This window comes from Rhinopithecus bieti, unplaced genomic scaffold, assembly GCF_001698545.2.
Source record: "Rhinopithecus bieti isolate Rb0 unplaced genomic scaffold, ASM169854v2 scaffold_44948, whole genome shotgun sequence".
NCBI classification, from domain to species: Eukaryota; Metazoa; Chordata; class Mammalia; order Primates; family Cercopithecidae; genus Rhinopithecus; species Rhinopithecus bieti.
The window spans coordinates 190,456-211,055 of NW_016818762.1; the positions used below are offsets into that span (position 1 = coordinate 190,456).

Sequence of the window (20,600 nt, forward strand, 5' to 3'; positions counted from 1 at the left end):
GCTGAGCCCCTCTGCTGGCCGCGGCGGGAAGGGTCCGGCGGCGGGCGCTGGGGGGCTCCGGGGTCTGGGCCGGGAGAGGCGTGGACGGAACCTGTTGTCACTTATTTATCTTCGGGTGGAGTCGACAGCTGCACCCGGGTAAGGGGAAGGACAGAAGGAGTGTGGGGCGAGCTGTTTTGAGGATAGGTTTTCCGCAGAGCGCCTAGGCCGGGCCCAGGCATTTCCTTATTTTCCGACGGGTCCTCGGATTCCTGACAGATGAGCTTTTGTTTCGCAGGACAAAAACTTGACGTTATGCATAAGAATTGTCGGTTGCAACTTTAAAAACCTTATTGTATTTTCTGAAAAGTTGGTCTGTAACAGTATCTAGGCTTTTACTACGCTCTTAAATTGCTTAAGTATGGAGATAACAAAGAGGTTTTTTTTTTTGGTGGCTTTTAAAGTTTCTTGAAAACAGAGGTACCTATGTCAGTTTCTTTGCCGATTAAAAAAGAATTATAAGAGAAATTAGTTCTGTAATAATCATCAGTTCGGCACTCGCGAGAATTTTTAGAAACTAGTCCACCTAATAGCTTAAATCTGCTGGTTTTTGGAGTTTGTTTGGATAGCCAGCTTCAGACTTGAATTGAAACATCATCCATTGAGGCTTTTACTTGGCCAATAACTAATATTAGCCACTAATAATATTAGCCAGTGTGATAATAAGGATGGACAATATTTATTTTGTGCTTTCTATGCCCTAGGCGTAGTAAGAGCTTTGCTTTGGAACAGATACTGATCCCCATTTTGACAGTGAAGAAACTAAGGCACAGGGAATTTTAGTATTGTAACTTGTACCGTGCGGGGTTACATAGCTAATATAATTAACACCCAAGCAGGCTGGCTCCACGCTTTTAACTCTGCTGCTCTACTACTTCCTTTATCTGTAGCTCTTTTTAGTTTACAAAGCCCTTTCATTTCATTTACTTCAACTTCGGAGACCTGAGTGTGCTTTTGTGTACACATACATTCATTCACACACCATTCATTCAAGTTTTCTGCTCTTGATGATTATACTTAAGGTTTGTGTCTGAACAAAAAATCCATTGACTATTTTAAGATAAATGGAGTTCATAAGCTTTATGTGTGTGTTATAATTTATATTTTGAATTCCTTTATGTCCTTTCCTGAAAGTTTTGAAAGTGTTAGTCTTAGCAACTTATGTATTACTTTAAAAAATTATATGTTAAGTGTTTTCATCCCTAAAACTTATTGAGTGGTTATTCTGTACTTGAAATGGTTACACTTAAACTAATATCTCCTTGACAAGGAATAAAGTTCAAAAGCAAAATCACTTGGTAAGAAATCAGCAGTTTACACTTATTTAAAGCAGAGCCTTTAAATGTTCATCAGTTACAAAGCTTTTGATTGCCTGTATGCCCAACAGGGTGGTAGACCCAGTTGGCTATACAAAAGAAATGTGCCACAAGAATGACACTATGGACTTTGGGGACTTGGTAGAGAGTGGGAGGGAGATGAGGGATAAAAGACTACACATTAGTTACAGTGTTCACTGCTCAGGTAATGGGCGCACCAGAATCTCAGAAATCACCACTGAAGAACTGACCCATGTAACCAAACACCACCTGTTCCCCAAAAACCCGTTGAAATAAAAAATAATAAAACTTAATAAAATAAGAAATGTGCCAGGGCAACCAACCTTAGGGAGATTAATCTAGTTTGGATTATGAGATTAAAAACAAAAAATATGTATGACACTCTTCATTAGTACAGTGGATGAATGCAGAACTGAACTGGGTAAAGCTTCTGCAAAGAACCAACAATTGGAAGATTTATGTAGGGCACTGAATAGAAGGGTGGATGGTGGGACTAGGCACAGTTGGTAATCCAGGCACTTTGGGAGGCCAAGACAGGAGGATCCCTGGAAGCCAGGAGTTCAAGAGCAACCTAGGCAACATAGCGAGACCACATCTCTACAGAGAATTTAAAATATTTTGCCAGGCATGGAGGCACGTGCCTGTAGTCCCAGCTACTTGGGAGGCTGGGGTGGGAGGATCGCCTAAGCCCATGAGGTCAAGGCCACAGTGAGCCGAGATTGCACCACTGCACTTCAATGCAGCAACAGACCAAGACCCTGTTTGTAAATATACAGTAAATAAGGGTGGATGGGCCGGGCACGGTGGCTTATGCCTGTAATCCCAGCACTTTGGGAGGCCGAGGCGGGCAGATCACTTGAGGTCAGGCGTTCAAGACCAGCCTGCACAGATCACTTGAGGTCAGGAGTTAAAAGACCAGCCTGGCCACCATGGCAAAACCTCATCTCTACTAAAAATAAAAAATTAGCTGGGCGTGGTGGCACGTACTTGTAATCCCGTTACTCAGGTGGCTGAGGCATGAGAATCGCTTGAAACTGGGAGGTAGAGGTTGCAGTGAGCCAAGATCGTGCCACTGCACTCCAGCCTGGGTGACAGAGCGAGACTCCGTCTCAAAAAAAAAAAGGGGGGGGGGTGGATGGGGAATTTTAGTGAGGAAACACTATATTCAAAGACTTGCCAATGAAAATGATTTTTCTGTTTTTTGTTTTGTTTTGTTTTGACGCAGAGTCTCGCTCTGTTGCCCAGGCTGGAGTGCAGTGGAGTGCTCTCAGCTCACTGCAACCTCTGCCTCCCAGGTTCAGGCGATTCTGCTGCCTCAGCCTCCCGAGTAGCTGGGACTACAGGTGTGCACCACCACGCCCAGCTAATTTTTGTATTTTTAGTAGAGGCGGGGTTTGGCCATGTTGGCCAGGCTGGTCTCGAACTCCTGACCTCAGGTGATCTGCCCATCTCAGCCTCCCAAAGTGCTGGGATGACAGACGTGAGCTACCGTGCCCAGCCTGTTAATATTTTAATGTGATGATTTCTTTCAAGTCTTTTTTTATGCTGATAACTATTTTCTTTTATAAAACTGGGATTTTGCCTTTTCTCTCTGTGAGATTTGTTTTCACGCAGCACATCATGCATGTGCTCCATTCTTTTTTTTTTTTTTGAAACGGAGTCTTGCTCTTTCGCCAGGCTGGAGTGCAGTGGCCGGATCTCAGCTCACTGCAAGCTCCGCCTCCCGGGTTCCCGCCATTCTCCTGCCTCAGCCTCCGGAGTAGCTGGGACTACAGGCGTGTGCCACCATGCCCAGCTAATTTTTGTGTTTTTAGTACAGACGGGGTTTCACCATGTTGGGCAGGATGGTCTCAATCTCTTGACCTTGTGATCTGCCTGCCTTGGCCTCCCAAAGTGCTGGGATTACAGGCGTGAGGCACCGTGCCGGCCAAAAAAAATTTTTTTTTTTTTTAATTTGCTTTCTTTCCACAGATACTGAGAAAATGCTCTTTTAATGATCATAGTATTTTTTGTGTGTGTTCTTTTGAAACTGGGAATTTTGCTTTGTATTCCAAAGAGACATTTTGAAGGGAGAAATATTGGCACATAGTTGATTATAGAAAAAAATGGAGGTGAAAGTCTATGGCATCTCCAAGGTTTTTTATCTGGGAGGCTAAAGAATGGTGGAACCACTGAATTAAGTTGGGATTCTCATTATTTTCTTTGTTAACTGCCATTCACAGAGACACATAAGGAGATTTTAATGAAGATTTTAATGACGATTCTTGATGTCACATTCTTCCTAAAACTCCTAAAATTAATTTTCCTTGATTTTATTCTTTCTTATTTTAATTTTTTTTTTTTTTGAGGCGGGGTCTTGCGCTGTTGCCCAGGCTGGAGTGTAGTGGCGTGATCTTGGCTCACTGCAAGCCTCTGCTTCCCAGGTTCAAGCAGTTCTCCTGCCTCAGCCTCCCAAGTAGCTGGGATTACAGGAGCGCACCACCATGCCTGGCTAATTTTTATATTTTTAGTAGAGACAGGGTTTCACCATGTTAGCCATGCTGGTCTTGAACTCCTGACCTCAGGTGATCCTTCCACCTCGGCCTCCCAAAGTCCTGGGATTACAGGCGTGAGTCATCACACCTGGCCTCAATTCTTTCTTAGCAAGCCTTCCCCTTTCCCTTTTTTTGGAAATATTTTTCAAAATATTTTTTTCTATTAGAATACTAAACAAAGCTTAAATTTGGTCATGAGTCTTCACTTTGAGAGATTAGACTAGTTTTGATTTGTTTAAATGTATAGATTGCTACCGGTTTTTTTTGTTGTTTGGTTTTTTTGAGATGGAGTTTTGCTCTTGTTACACAGGCTAGAGTGCAATGGCGTGATCTTGGTCCACTGCAACCTCCGCCTCCCTCATTCAAGCGATTCTCCTGCCTCAACCTCCCGAGTAGCGGGGTTTACAGGCATGTGCCGTCACACCCAGCTAATTTTGTATTTTCAGTAGAGACGGGTTTCACCATGTTGGTCAGGTTGGTCTTGAACTCCTGACCTCAGGTAATCTGCCCACCTTGGCCTTCCAAAGTGCTGGGATTACAGGCATGAGCCACCACTCCAGATTGCTACAGTTTTACAAGCAAGAGGTGAGTAGAACTCCTTTATCAAGGGAGTAGGAATTATCTTTAAAAATTCTTGTCCAGGTCAGGCACAGTGGCTCACACCTGTAATCCCAGCACTTTGGGAGGCCAACGGTAAGAGGAAAGCTTGAGCCCAGAAGTTTGACCAGCCTGGGCAATATAGCAAGACCCCATCTCTACAAAAATTTTAAAATTAGGGCCGGTGGTTCATGTCTATAATCCTAGCACTTTGGGAGGCCAAGGCGGGCAGATCACGGGTCAGGAGATTGAGACCATCATGGCTAACATGATGAAACCCCGTCTGTACTTAAAATAAAAAAAATTAGCTGGACGTGGTGGCACGTGCCTGTAGTCCCAGCTACTGGGGAGGCTGAGGCAGGAGAGTCGCTTGAACCCGGGAGGTGGAGGTTGCAGTGAGCAGAAATCGCACCGCTGCCCTCCAGCCTGGGCGACAGAGCGAAATATGTCTGAAGAATAAAATAAAATTAGGCCGGTGTAGTGGCATGTGCCTGTAGTCCCAGCTCTTTGGGAGGCTGAGGTGGGAGGATTCCTTGAGTCCAGAAGTTGGACTTGAGTCCAGAAGTTGGAGGCTGCAGTGAGCCATGATCATGTCACTGCACTCCAGCCTGGGTGACAAAGCAAGACCTTGTCTCAGGAAAAAAAAAAAAGTATTGTAACAAGATGCATCATAACATTACACCTGCCAATGTTATATTGATGTTTTATCAACCATTATACTTGTTGATCTATGTTAGTTAATTTGGTGCTTTCTGGAAAATGTATTTAGGAGTATAATGTTTTTTAATTAAGCACCTTAAACCTAATACAAATGGTCCTTTTACTGGGAGCATACACTTTTTAAATTGGAAGGGTGTAATTTGACTTTTCTTTGCCAGGTTCAGATGTTGTGTTTACTCTTTCTTGCTCATCTAAGTATTTTTTTCACTACCAGCTTAATACCCCTTAACTTTGGAGACTTCTGCATTGTATTTACCATTCTTGTTCTTGCGGCATCATGAGGGTAGAAATGAGAGAAAAGGTATTCTGAAAGGACTCCCTTTTTGGCTTCCTGTAACCACGTCTCTTTCCTTCAGTTTTATATACTGTCTGAAATTCTTTTTGCCTTGAGCAAGTCACCCAGAAGCCTACCACCTATGCATGAGTCATGAGGTGCTCATTCTAGCATCTCCTCTGCTCACTAGCACACTCTTAAGATGCACAGCTTGGTGTTACTGTGGGAAAGGCACTATTACTGTAAGTCACAACACTAAGCCTATTAGTAACTAAGTGTTCTTGGGCAAGTCATTTAATATCATCTGAAATTATCTCCAAAGTCCTTTACAACTCTGAGAATCTGTAAAATAGTTACTTTTGGAGGGAGTTCTTTGGGGAGGAGGGAGACCTGTGGGGAAGAGGCCTTTGGATAGTCTTTTATATCTTACTGTGATTAATCATAGATTATTTCTTCTAAAGGCATTTTTAAAAGCTACTTATATGATAGGGTTGAGGAAGAAATCTTAGGATGGAATTTAAAGGCCGATAGAATATAAGCTTCAGTACAGCAGGGATTTTTGTTTTGTCCACTGATGTTTCCCTAGTGCGTAGAACAGTAATTAGTCTGTAACATGTACTTAATATTTGTGGAACGGGTAAAGAAATGAAGGAATGGGTTGCTGGGGAAAGACGAAGTTTGTTGAAGTACTGCGCAGATGCTCCAAGTATCTTGAAGGAATTAAAAATACAAACCAACCAGAGTACAACCCATAATTCCTACAATATGAAAATACCTCCCAGCAGTAGCAAAGCGTCTGTTGTTCACTTAATTGCCTTTCAGAACTATTAAGCGATTACTGCCCTGGCTGCCCCTCTTCCTCACAGAGTAAGATTTTGACCATCACCACATACTTAAGTGCCAGCTTGACATTTCAGTATGCATTTTACTCTTACTTTCAAAAACCTATGTCCTAGCCATTCCCTGTGCCACTTAATATAATCAATAACAGTACATTTACTGTTGTAGCAAAAATGAATTATATATATTGATTAAAATTTGGCCTTTCATCCATGGAGGATTCATGGCACAGCAGTTAAAAACTGGCAGTCTTCAGGCGCAGTGGCTCATGCCTGTAATCCCAGCACTTTAGGAGGCTGAGGTGGGCGGATCACAAGGTGGAGAGAACGAGACCATCCTGGCCAACATGGTGAAACCCTGTCTCTACTAAAATACAAAAAATTAGTTGGGCGTGGTGGCGGGCGCCTGTAGTCCCAGCTACTCAGGAGGCTGAGGCAGGGGAATCACTTGAACCCGGGAGGCGGAGCTTGCAGTGAGCCGAGATTGCGCCACTGCACTCCAGCCTGGCAACAGAGCGAGACTCCGTCTTAAAAAAAAACAAAACTGTCCCTCTTCACCTTCCTGTTCCACAACTGCCATATAAATAATCGTCAAGAATAGTTTTTTCACATGTAATTCACATACAGAATTTCTCAGTAAGTCTATTTTGTCTATAAGATAAAGTCCAAATTCCTGACCTAGCATTCAGCAACTTCTGCATTTTAGCCAACCTACCTTTCTATTCTTTTCCCTTAGAGTGGCCTGGACTCAATAATTACTTAATTATTGAATAGTTGGTATAGAAAATAAGGAAACAAAAAGCAGTTATTCTTGCCTACAAAGTGTGTTTCTAGTTGAAGAAAGTCTGGCAGATGGTTTTTCGAGAAGCCTGTACCGGTGGCATTCATTGTTTGAGTGAACTATTCATTTAGTGAAAAATAGCATTAGAGACAAGAATTCCTTAAAGCTCCATGTAAACAGTTTTTTCGATCCTTGTCAACAGACCTGTTGGAAACTCAGTAACACAGTCTACCCTCAGCATCCATGGGTTATCTGTGTGGAAGCCATGAATATGGAAGGCTGACTAGGGGACATGATTATCCACGAATTTTGGTATCTGAGGTGGTCCTGGAACCAGTCGTACTCAGCTACTGAGGGATAACTGTAATCAGAAGGGAATTAAATATGTGTATCTAGTGACATCAGTTTACGTTGCAAGTAACCATTTAGTGGGACTGACTGAAGCATTCTGTGACCACCGCATTGCTTGAACACTTCATCAGTCTGGATGGACTAGGTGATTTTGCAGTAACAAACAGCACCCAAATCTCAGTGGCTTATTTCAGAGGTTTATTTTTCCTCAGTTCATGTTACATGTGAACTGTCTGGGCCTGTGCTCCTAGTTTTCCTTGCTTAGCAATGTGGACAGGGGAGTCTTAACTTTCTGGCCTGTTGTTGGTTACCTGTTGATAGTTAGAGGTAAGGTAATGGGAGTGAATCACACACACTGGCTCTTTTTTTTTTTTTAATTTTGGGGTACATGTGCAGAATGTGCATGTTTGTTACATAGGTATACACGTGCCATGGTGGTTTGCTGTACACATTAACCCGTCATCTACATTAGGTGTTTCTCCTAATGCTGTCCCTCCGCTAACCCCCCACCCGCCAGCAGGGCCTGGTGTGTGATGTTCCCCTCCCTGTATCCATGTGTTCTCAATGTTCAACTCCTACTTATGGGTGAGAACATGCAGTGTTTGGTTTTCTGTCCTTGAGTTAGTTGCAGTGAGCTGAGATCGTGCCACTGCACTCCACCCTGGAGACAGAGCAAGACTCTATCTCAAAAAAAGAAAAAGTAGATACCAGAATAGGTGTATCTATTCTAGGTACAATGAACATAGTTTGTGCTCTCATGGAGCTCGCAGTCTAGTGAGAGGTCGTAGGCAGTAAGTGCATAAACTGATTTCCAGATGGTGATAAATGTGGTGGGGGAAAAATACAGGGTACTGCTATAGAGAATGATTGTAAGTGAGGGTGGGGTTATTCTTGATTGGGTGGTGAGTGCTTGGGGGGAATATTTTAAGCAGAAAGGATGGCTCAGCCACAAAATGAAAATAAGTTTGAAATGTTGAAGGACAGAAGGCCAGTGTGGCTGGAGCATTTAGGAAACTATTATAGTCTAAAGCAGTTGGTGGTTTGGTCTAGAATGGTGGTAATGGAAATGGAAAGAAATGGACAGCTTAGGAATATATTATAAAGGCAAAGTCAACAAATTGGATGTAGGTAATTAAGGAAAAAGGAAATCAAGGATGAATCCTTTATTTCAAGCTTGAGAAATTGGGAGGAGGATAGTTCTGTTTACTGAGTTAGAGACTGTTGGAAGGAGCAGATTGCGGGGGGACATTAAGGGGTCTATTTTTAGTATGTTAAGTTCAAGAATAGATGACTGTTGGATATCCATGTGGAGCTGAGTAGTAGGCAGTTGGAAATTTGAATCCAGAGTTTACGTGAAAGAATATGAGAGATTTTATTTTATTTATTTACTTTTTTTTTTGAGACAGAGTCTTGCTCTTTTGCCCAGGCTGGAGTGTAATGGTACAATCTTGGCTCACTGCAACCTCCGACTCCCGGGCTCAAGCGATTCTCCTGCCTCAGCCTCCCCAGTGGCTGGGATTACAGGCACCCGCCACCACGCCCAGCTACTTTTGTATTTTAGTAGAGATGGGGTTTCACCATGTTGGCCAGGCTGGTCTTGAACTCCTGACCTCAGGCGATCCACTCACCTAGGCCTCCCAAAGTGCTGAGATTACACGCCTGAGCCACCACACCTGGCCGATATTTTATTTTTCAATGAAAGTTAGTATGTTAATTTTTGTTATAGTTAAGTTTTGGACTTAGGAGTCGTATTTTCTTGAGCCTGCGTATGATTCTTCTGTTGGAGAAGAAGGTGTTGCCTAGGAGAAGAGGCATTTTCAAACCTTAATATACGTTCTGATTTCAGCCCAGGAGATATGGTGGTGCCCAACCACTGTAACTGATAGGGATGTGATATAATCCTCACAAGTTTTGCAACAAGAAAGGTTTAAGAACCGTTGTTATAAAAGGATTTTGAATGTGTCTAGCATCATTTTTGTTGATTTGTTTAATTCTTAAAGGATGATCTACCCTTTTTTCCAAGGCTTAGGATATACTTAACCCTGCTGACTTCTTGTACTGTAGAAATTAGGCACAAGTGTCGTAGGGTGATGACATTAGTCCAAATAATGAAGATAGAGTTTTTGAATTAATTTATGTTAGCTCGTCGTTTCGAGAGTTGAATACTATTTTACTGGTGTATCCTCTCATATGCAGAGAGTCTTTTGGTTTTGAAAGTATCAGAAACACCTTTAGTAGGCAAACAAGGGTCAAAACTGATCCTTAAAGTGACAGTGTTTTATGTATGTATACATTCATCCCTCATTATCTATGGGCGATCGGTTCCAGGACCTCCCAATGATACCGTAATCCTAGGATGCTCAAATCCCTGATATAAAGTGGTGTAGTATTTCCACATAACCTTTGCACATCCTGCCATATACCTTAAATAATTCCTAAATTTGTAGTATCTAGTACAATGTAAATGCTATGTAAATAGTTGTTGTATTATTGGGGGAATAGTGACAAGAAAAATAAGTCTACGTATTCAGTAGAGATGTATTTTTTATCTAAACAGTTTTGATTGGGAATTGGTTGAATCCACAGATGCTGAATCCACAGATACAGAAGGCCAATTGTATATATTTTTCCATTTTTGAGTCCAAGAAGACAGGTAAAACAGAATCTAGTATTTGTTACTCCCTGTTGAATATTTCCAGAAAATATTGAGTTATTCTAACAGGGAAAGTAAATTGGAATTTGGCGAATTCACCAAAACATGCTAGAATAATCATAATCATCTACTTCTAGGTGTAAGAAGCCCTAAGTCTTCCCAAAGATTCACATGTTTATATAGCCATTTAAGAAATAGCTTGAACCCGGGAGGCAGAGATTGGAGTGAGTCAAGATGGTGCCACTGCACTCCAGCCTGGGAGAAAGAGGAAGACTCCGTCTCAAAAAAATAAAAAGAGAGAAAGTGGTGTGATGAATCATCATTCAGGAAATAGTAAACCGTTGAGATAACAACTTTGAGTTGTTCTTAGTACGTAAGAGGTGAAGCCAGCTGGGCTTCTGGGTAGTGTGGGGACTTGGAGAACTTTTCTGTCTAGCTAGAGGATTGTAAATGCACCAATCAGCGCTCTGTGTCTAGCTAGAGGATTGTAAATGCACCAATCAAGATTCTGTAAAAATGAATCAATCAGCACTCTGTAAAGTGAACCAATCAGCACTCTGTAAAATGGACCAATCAGCAGGACACGGGCAGGGTCAAATAAGGGAATAAAAGCTGGCCACTGAGCCCCAGTTGCAACCCACTCCAGTCCTCTTCCACGCTGTGGAAGCTTTGTTCTTTCCCTCTTCACAGTAAATCTTGCTGCTGCTCACTGTTTGGGTCCGCACCACCGTTAAGAGCTATAACACTTGTCATGAAGGTCCTTGAACTTCATTGTTGAAGTCAGCCAGACCACGAACCTACCGGAAGGAAGAAACTCTGGACACATCCGAAAGAACAAACTCTGGACCATGAACCAACCTGAGGGAAGAAACTCTGGACAAACCTTTTTTTTTTCTTTTTTTTGAGACGGAGTCTCGCTCTGTCGCCCAGGCTGGAGTGCAGTGGCCGGATCTCAGCTCACTGCAAGCTCCGCCTCCCGGGTTCCCGCCATTCTCCTGCCTCAGCCTCCCGAGTAGCTGGGACTACAGGCGCCCGCCACCTCGCCCGGCTAGTTTTTTGTGTTTTTTAGTAGAGACAGGGTTTCACCGTGTTAGCCAGGATGGTCTCGATCTCCTGACCTCGTGATCCGCCCGTCCGGGCCTCCCAAAGTGCTGGGATTACAGGCTTGAGCCACCGCGCCCGGCCTGGACAAACCATTTTTAAGAGCTGTAACACCGTGAAGGTCCACAGCTTCATTCTTGATGTCAGCGAGACCAAGAACCCATGGGAAGGAGCCAACTCTGGACACGTGGAATCAGGATGAGGGGACTTCGTTTTATGATTTGAATATTTAATAGTGTCAGGCTCTGTTAATTTGGTAAATCTATATTCTGTCTTTTTTTGAAACAGGAGTCTTGCCTTGTCACCTAGGCTGGAGTGCAGTGGTGCAGTCTAGGCTCACTGCAACCTCCACCTCCCGGGTTCAAGGGATTCTCCTGCTTTAGCCTCCAGAGTAGCTGTGACTCCAGGCTCACGCCACCACACCAGGCTAATTTTTGTATTTTTAGTAGAAACGGGATTTTACCATGTTGACCACACTGGTCTCAAACCCCTGACCTCGTAATCTGCCCACCTTGGCCTCCTAAAGTGCTGGGAATACAGGCATGAGCCACTGCGCCTGGCCGGTAAATCTGTTTTCTTAGTAGGAATAAACCTAACAAGTGTAGTAGACAATACAGGTAACCTGATGGGGTATCCTTTTGCTGGACAGTACATGAGTAGCACTGCCTGTATTTGTCTCTGTTGCTCTTTACTCTTCTTCTAGTGTTCACCTCCTCCCCAGAATCCATGCCCCATTTAATTGACACATTCTTTCAAAATGGTAACCTTCAATCAGATTAAATGGGATTAAATGAGTGCAAAACAAAACTAGCAAGGTCAACAGAATGTATCATTGCTGTACCCATATAATAGTTTCTCATACTTTATAAAAAGTACAGTTTAACATTCCATTTACCTTGTTACTTTTTGACTACAAGTCTTTGCTGCCCTTGCCAGTCCCCCTTCCCAATTCTTACTAAATATACCTAAAAAAGGAATATCACATTTATGGAACTGTGTAACCTTTCTTTGAATCTGGTTTAACATTAAACTGTGGGGTTTTTGTTGTTGTTGTTGTTGTTGTTGTTTATGATAAGTTCCACCTGCCGTACACTGGGTCACATGATCTGCTTAGCGCGAAGTAGTTTTTGGGAACACTTTTAGAGTAGTTATGGAAATAAATTTTACACATTGATTAAAATGTAGAGAAACACTCATTGAGATTACTCAGCAAGTCCTGCTGGACTAGAGTCTGTTACTTTCTGTAAAATGACTCTAAATATCTTTGCTTCAAACCACTATCTACTGTTTCATAGTTTAACTCCAAGAACAGTTTTATTTTGTTGTTTGTTTGTTTTCCCTAAACTCTTAGATAAATCCTCAGGGATATCTCAGTGCTTGACATATTGTATTATAATTGCTTGTTTGTCTCTTTCTTCCACTAAAACTGTGGGATGATGGTGAGAATTTCACAGCAGGAAAGGTTGGGAAGTTTAAGGGTCTGAACAGGAGTTAGGTAGGAAAGTACTACATGCCATGATGTAGCTGTATATACCACCAAGAATTCTATCTTAGAATGGTTTAGGTCACTGAATTTTATAATTTTACAATTATTTCATATTCCTTTACATAAGTTAAGAATTAGTATGTTGCAAGGCTTAAGAAGTTTTAATTTATCAGTTCCTATTAGCATAATTTCCTCTTTTTGTATCAAGAAAGGAAACTTGGCTGGGTGCGGTAGCTCACACCTATAATCCCAGCACTTTGGGAGGCCGAGGTGGCGAGTGGATTACTTGAGGTCAGGAGTTTGAGACCATCCTGGCTAACATGGTGAAACCCTGTCTCTACTAAAAATAAAATATTTAGGTGGGTGTGGTGGCATGTGCCTGTACTCCCAGCTACTAGAGAAGCTGAGGCAGGAAAATCTCTTGAACCTGGGAGGTAGAGGTTGCAGTGAGCCGAGATCATGCCACTGCACTCCAGCCTGGGCAGCAGAGCGAGACTCCATCTCAACAAAAAACAAAAAATAAACCTCATTCTTTTATTTAAAATGTAATATTTTTTACTGTTAAAAATTGATAAAGAAAAGCCAAAGACAACAATTCAATCTTAACCTTATAGAAAAATAAGCAGAAAAAAGGAATGTAATACCACTATTTAGAAATAACCCTTATCCTTTCATGCTTTTCTCTGTGCTACATATGCACATACAGAAACATACAACAAATTTAGGAACTGATATTAAAGTTTGCTGATACCACGAATCATGTTTCTTACACCAAAGGCAACTTGCCTCATAGGTGATGTTTGTGTATAACTTGATAATAGCTAACATTTACAGAGTGATTTACAGACATTGTGGTAAGTGGATTATTTAATCCTCACAGCATTATTCTGAAAATAGGAGGTTAGGTAACTTGCCTAAGATGGTACATAACTAATAAATGGTTAAAACAGGACTAAAACCCAGGTAGTCTGACTCTAGGACTTATATTTCTCTGTCACACTATACTGCCTAGTCTTTTCAGTTTAAACATGTAAGAAAAATACAACCTCACATTAAATTTTTCAAAAGCAAACTAAAACATGACATTGTTCATCGTTTGTCAAATTTTCAAAGGTAAAAAACGTTGACAAGACAGAATCTTGTGTTATCATGGATGCAAATGGTGGTTCTCCACCTCCAGTACCAGGAGTCTAAGTGGGAAAAACCTTTGTAGAGAGCAGCAGTTTCTCTCTGCCATATTTGCCAAGCTTCTTAATTCCCAATGTAGTGAAGACAGCAGTTGGAAATAGGAATTTAAAATATATTGTTTCCATGAAATTAATTGTATAGCTTTGGGTAGTGTAGACAAAGGCAAATGCCTGAAAAACTGTATATCAAATAAGGTGTAGGTTAGACAGCTAAATATAAATGAAATCAAACTATAACAGTGTAGGATTTCGTACTGATAAAGTATCAAGTTCTTGAGCCACTTTAAATAAGCCCAAACTAGAAATTATAGATGATGCATTACACATCATGTTTAGATTCCTTTCTTTCTTTCTTTTTGAGACGGAGTCTCGTTCTGTCACCCAGGGTGGAGTGCAGTGGTGTAATCTTGGCTCACTGCAGCCTCTTCCTCCAGGGTTCAAGTGATTCTCCTGCATCAGCCTCCCGAGTAGCTGGGACTACAGGTACCTGCCACCATGCCTGGCAGGTTTTTGTATTTTTAATAGAGACTGGGTTTTGCCGTGTTGGCCAGGTTGGTCTTGAACTCCTGACCTCAAGTGATCCGCCCACCTCAGCCTCCTAAAGTGCTGGGATTAACAGGCGTGAGCCACCGTGCCCAGCCATTTTAAAATTATTTTATTTTATTTTTGAGACAGAGTCTCGCTCTGTCGCTCAGGCTGGAGAGAGTCATGCAGTCTCTACTCACTGCAGCCTCCACCTCCTGGGTTCACGCGATTCTCCTGCTTCAGCCTCCCCAGCTGCTGGGATTACAGGTGGGTGCCACCATGCCCGGCTAATTTTTGTATTTTTAGTAGAGACGGGGTTTCGCCGTGTTGGCCGGGCTGGTCTTGAACTCCTGACCTCAAGTGAGCCATCCCACTTGGTCTCCGGAAGTGCTGGGATTACAGGTGTGAGCCACCACACCTGGCTGATTTTTAGATTTTAAATTTAAATGTTTAAGATACATGTGTAACATCTTTTTTTAATGAATCTTTTTATTTTATTTTTTCTTTGAAGCCAGAATGTGCTTACCCCTTTCCAGTTTTTATTATTTTGAGACACATTTTAGATAAGCATGCACACATAGTTTAAAAAAATCAGATACACATTGATTTCTCATATAGCAAGTAAGGTAAAGATTTATAAATCAAATGTTCATAAATCACAAAGTTACTTTTAGGACCCTAAATTTATTTCCATTTATTATCAGTTTCCATGTTACCATAACTATTTTGTATATTCCACAAAATAGAATTGCTTTTGAGGAATGCAGTGTGGTTTGGAGAATTCCCAATACATAGTCGTTTGATAGTTAAAATTAAAAAAAAAAAAATTATTCGTCGGTTTTCTTTTGTTTTTTTGGGGAGGTGGGGGTGGGTTTGAGATGGCATCTCGCTCTGTTGCCCAGCCTGGAGTGCAGTCATGGGATCTTGGCTCACTGCAACCTCTGCCTCCCAGGTTCAAGCAGTTCTGCCTCAGCCTCCTGAGTAGCTGGGATTATAGGATACAGGTGCAATTTTGCTACATTGATATATTGCATATGGTGAAGTCAGGAGGTTCAGTACATCAATCATTAGAGCAACACACATATTACCCATCAAGCAAGCTTTTATCATCCACCTTCCTCCCACCCCTACCTCTCTGACTCTCCATTCTCTGTTACTCCACGCTGCTTTCATATGTACACATTATTTTAAGTGAGGACATGCGATATTTGTCTTTGTGTCTGAGTTGTTTTACTTGAGATAATGGCCTCCAGTTCCATCTATGTTGCTACGAAAGACATTATTTCATTCTTTTTTTAAGGCTGAATAGTATTCCATATTGTATATATACCACATTTTCTTTATCCAGTCCTCCGTTGATAGACATGGGTTGATTCTATATCTTTCCTATTATGAACTGTGCTGCAATAAACATATGAGTGCAGGTGTCTTTTGGATATAATGATTTATTTTCCTTTGGGTAGATATCCAGTAGTGGGATTGCAGAATCACATAGTGGTTCTATTTTTAGTTCTTTGAGAAATCTCCATGTTGTTTTCCATAGAGGTTGTACTAATTTACATTCCCACCAATAGTGTATCAGTTTGTTTTCTTCATATCCTTCTCATCTGTTACTTTTGGTCTTTAATAGTAGCCATTCTAATTGGTGTAAGATGATATCTCATTGTAGTTTTAATTTGCATTTCTGTGATTAGTGATATTGAACATTTGTTCACATGCTTCTTGGCCATTTGTCTTCTTTTGAAGAATGTCTATTCATGTCCTCACCCTGTTTTTTAATGGGATTATCTGGGTTTTTTTGTTCAGTTGTCTGATTGTCTGAAATCCTTATAAATTCTGGATATTGGTCCACTGTCAGATGTATAGTTTGTGGATACTGTCTGTTCAGTTTGTTGATTCTTTGGTTATGCAGAGCCTTTCCCTTCCCAACCCCGCTGCAGCACGCACACACACACACACACACACACACACACACACACACACACACACAGAGTCTTTTTCTGTTGTCTAGGCTGGAATGCAGTGGCACAATCTCAGCTTAACTGCAGCCTCTGCCTCCCAGGCTCAAGCTGTCCTCCTACCTCAGCCTCCCAAGTAGCTGGGACTACAGGCGCACGCCACCACGCCCACGTAATTTAAAAAATTTTTTTTAATAGACACAGAGTCTCAGTATGTTGCTCAGGCTGGTCTCAAACTCTTGGGCTCAAGTGCTACTCGCACCTTGGCCTTAAAAAGTACTAGAATTATAGGTATGACCCAGTGCACCCAGCCCTAAATCATATTTTAAAAAAAATTTTAATATGTAGGAAAATATAATATTAATGACAAAATACAGTATATAAAACTAAACTGCAGGCTGGGTGCAGTGGTTCACGCCTATAATCTTAGCATTTTGTGAGGCCAAGGCAGGCGAATCATGAGGTCAGGAGTTCGAGACCAGCCTGGCCAATATGGTGAAACCCCCATCTCTACTAAAAATGCAAAAATTAGCTCGGGAGGCCAAGGCAGAAGAATCACTTGAAGCTGGGAGGTGGATTTTGCGGTGAGCTGAGATCGCACCACTTCACTGCAGCCTGGGCAACACAGCAAGACTCTGTCTCAGAAAAATAAAAAACAGCGAAAAAAACAACAACAACAACAACAAAAACTAAACTGCATGGGAGGAAAAGTGGTTGAATTACTGGTGTTTTTTCTTGTTTTTGAGACAGGGCCTTTCTATCACCCACGGTGGAGTACAGTAGTGCAATTTTTGGCTCACTGCAGCCTCGACCTCCTGGGTTCGAGCAACCCTCCTGCCTCAGCATCCTGAGTAGCTGGGACTACAGGTGTACACCACTATACCCGGCTAGTTTTTGTATGTTTTATAGAGACAGGGTTTCACCATGGTGCCCAGGCAGGTCTCAAACTCCTGGCTCAAGCGACGCAACTGCATTTGTCTCCCAGATTGCTAGGATTACAAGAATGACTTATGCCCAGCCTACTGGTGATATTTTAATTAATTAATTAATTTATTGAGACAGAGTCTTGCTCTGCTGGCCAGGCTGGAGTGCAGTGGCACCATCTCTGTTCACTGCAACCTCCACATCCCAGGTTCAGGCAATTCTTGTGCCTCAGCCTCCTGAATAGCTGAGATTACAGATGTACGCCACCACGCCTGCCCAATTTTTGTGTTTTTAGTAGAGACGGGATTTTGCCATATTGGCCAGGCTGGTTTCAAACTCCTGGCCTCAAGTGATCTGCCTGCCTCAGCCTCCCAAAGTTCTAGGATTACAGGCATGAGCCACTGCACCTGGCCTTATGTTATTTTAAAAGTAAGTAATACTTATGAGATGTAAAGTTTGATATAAAGAGGGCACAAAGTAAAAATGTTTAATACTGTTGTTCCCCAGCTTCCAGGTTCACCGTTATGGAAGAATTCAGTGATTGTTGGGGGATATTCTAAAAGGAGAGAGATTATTTTTTCCATATTTATTCCTGATTTTTTCTTCTTTGCATCATTCTCCCTGTACCCAAATCCAGGAGTGTGGAGTGGGAAGGAGGGACAGCACATAGTCTTTCTACACACATCTGTTTTTGTTTCTGTCTCTTCCCCCTCCCCAGACTTTCACATTACTCTTACTGAGACGAAGTTGATTTCATCTACAGTCATTAAAGAGAACACCACCCTCTAGGCCTAAAAGCAAGAGACATGCCATTTTCTCTGTATCATTGCAGAACATTGCCATAAATGTATGTCTCCCATGAATTGGCTTTGTTCAGTGAAATAGTCTAGTATCCTATTTCTTGTAACTTACAGGAATTTTTTTTTTTTTTTGAGATGATTTTGCTCTGTCGCCCAGGCTTGAGTGCAGTGGAGCCATCTCTGCTCACTGCAACCTCTGCTTCCAAGGTTCAAACAATTCTCCTGCCTCAGCCTCCCGAGTAGAGGGGGTTACAGGTGCGTGCCACCACACCTGGCTAATTTTTTGTACTTTTAGTAGAGACAGGGTTTCACCGTGTTAGCCAGGATGGTCTCAATCTCCTGATCCACCCGCCTCAGCCTCCAAAAGTGCTGGGATCACAGGCTTGAGCCACTGTGCCTGACTGGATTTTTAATCATATAAAAAAGCAGAAAGGATAGTAGAATGAACTTTACAATTACGCAGCTTCAGCAATTATCAACATACCTTACTTCATTGATACTCCCCATTCTGTGCAAATCATAAATGTAATCTCATTTTATCTGTAGGATGGATTTCTTTTCTTTTCTTTTCTTTTTTTTTTTGAGACAGTCTCACTCTGTGGCCCAGGCTGGAGTGCAGTGGTGCAATCTCGGCTCACCACAAGCTCTGCCTCCCTGGTTCACGCCATTCTCCTGCCTCAGCCTCCTGAGTAGCTGGGACTACAGGCTCCTGCCACCACGCTCGGCCAGGATGGATTTAAAAATACAAAAAATTTTGGATTTAAAAAATAAAAAAAAAAATACAATGTTTTGTATTTTTAGTAGAGATGGGGTTTCACCGTGTTAGCCAGGATGGTCTCAATTTCCTGACCTCGTGATCGCCCACCTCAGCCTCCCAAAGTGCTGGGATTACAGGCGGGAGCCACCATGCCCAGCAAGGATGGGTTTCTAAAAGACTGTCAACAACAACAACAAAAAACAAGAAACCACATAACCACACTACCATTCAACTAAAAATAATTAACAATGATTAATAATAATTCCTTTCATATACTGCTGATCAGAATGTAAAATAGTATAACTACTATAAAAACAGTTGGGCAAATTTCTTTAAAAGTTTAACATACACCTACCATAAAACCCAGTCATTTCACTTCTGGGTATTTACCCATGAGAAATGAAAGCATATGTTCATACACGTGTACATGACTTACAGTAATTTTACTAATAATAGTGAAAAATGGGAACAACCCAAATGTCCATCAGTAGGTGAATAAACAAATTGTGGTATAGCCACATAATAGACTGTTATCTTAACATAGGAATAGACTGTTGACACATGCATGCAGCAGCATGGATGATTCTTAAACTAGTTATGCTAAGTGAAAGAAGCCCTGCCAAATATATATATGTACTTATAGTCTGATTTATATGAAATTCTTGAAAATGCAAACTATAGTGACAGAAATACATTCAAGTGGTTGGGGAGGGATACACATCTTAAGTTCTGTTTTTTTTTTTAAACTAGAATCTAAGCAACATCCAAACATTGTATTTAGTTGATATAGTCCTTAAGTGTCTTTTAATATGTAGGCTCATCCTCTTATTTTATTTTCTTGCAAAGCATTTGTTGAGAACACTGAGACATCTATCCCAAAGAAAGTTTTCTGGATTTTTCTAATTGCATCCTCATGGTCGCATTAACAGGTTCCTGTGTCTTCTGTATTTCCATTAAACTGGTAGTTGGTAACAGCAGTTGAAGCTTGATGATGTTCAGGTTAGATTTTTTTGGGCAAGAATATTTATTAGTAGTGTTGTTAATATTTCCTGTTGTATCATATCAGGATTCATATAATGTCTGCTTGTCTCTTTTTTTGATGCTAAAATTGATTAGTGTCTTGGGTGTTGTCAACCTGACTTATCCATTGTAAAGTTCCCCCATTACCTTCTTTAACTGTTTTTGCTTTCTATTGATGCTCAAATTGAGGAACCATTTCTGGAGAAGAACTGGAACTTCGGAAATGTGGAAAGCTCTGGATTCTGAATTTTGAGTATACACGAGTTTTACTGTGGTTGCTTAACTAGACAGCTTTCCTTTATTTCATGTTTACAATTTCCTGTTTGTCTTCGGGACCACTGTGTCTACTGTGACCGAAGATGTATTCTGGGATGCTTCATTGCTTCTTAAATTAGATGAACTGCTTCTGCGTTTTTAGTAACCTGTATCTATTCCTCTTTTATAGCATTCATTATTCATATTCATTGGCTTCCTTGTCATTCGTCCCCACTAGATTGTAAGCTTCTTAGAAATAAGAATGTACTTCTTATTCATCTCTTGACACATAGTAGTGCTGAATCAGTACATGCTGGATTGAATTCATATACTTCCTTTTAATTATTTGAGAAATGAATCCTAAAATACCAGTACTAAAACATACAAAGGTAACATTAGATTTTCTCTTTTGAACAAAATCTGTGTATGATATTAATAAGAGATAAAATATTTTTGTTTACT

General features: G+C 41.3%; 1 protein-coding gene across 1 annotated transcript in view; it reads left to right on the forward strand.

Moving 5' to 3' along the window:
• Positions 1-20,600, forward strand: part of KATNBL1 (katanin regulatory subunit B1 like 1) — a 67,632-nt gene that overhangs the window by 664 nt on the left and 46,368 nt on the right. The gene's annotated exons all lie outside the window — the stretch shown is intronic.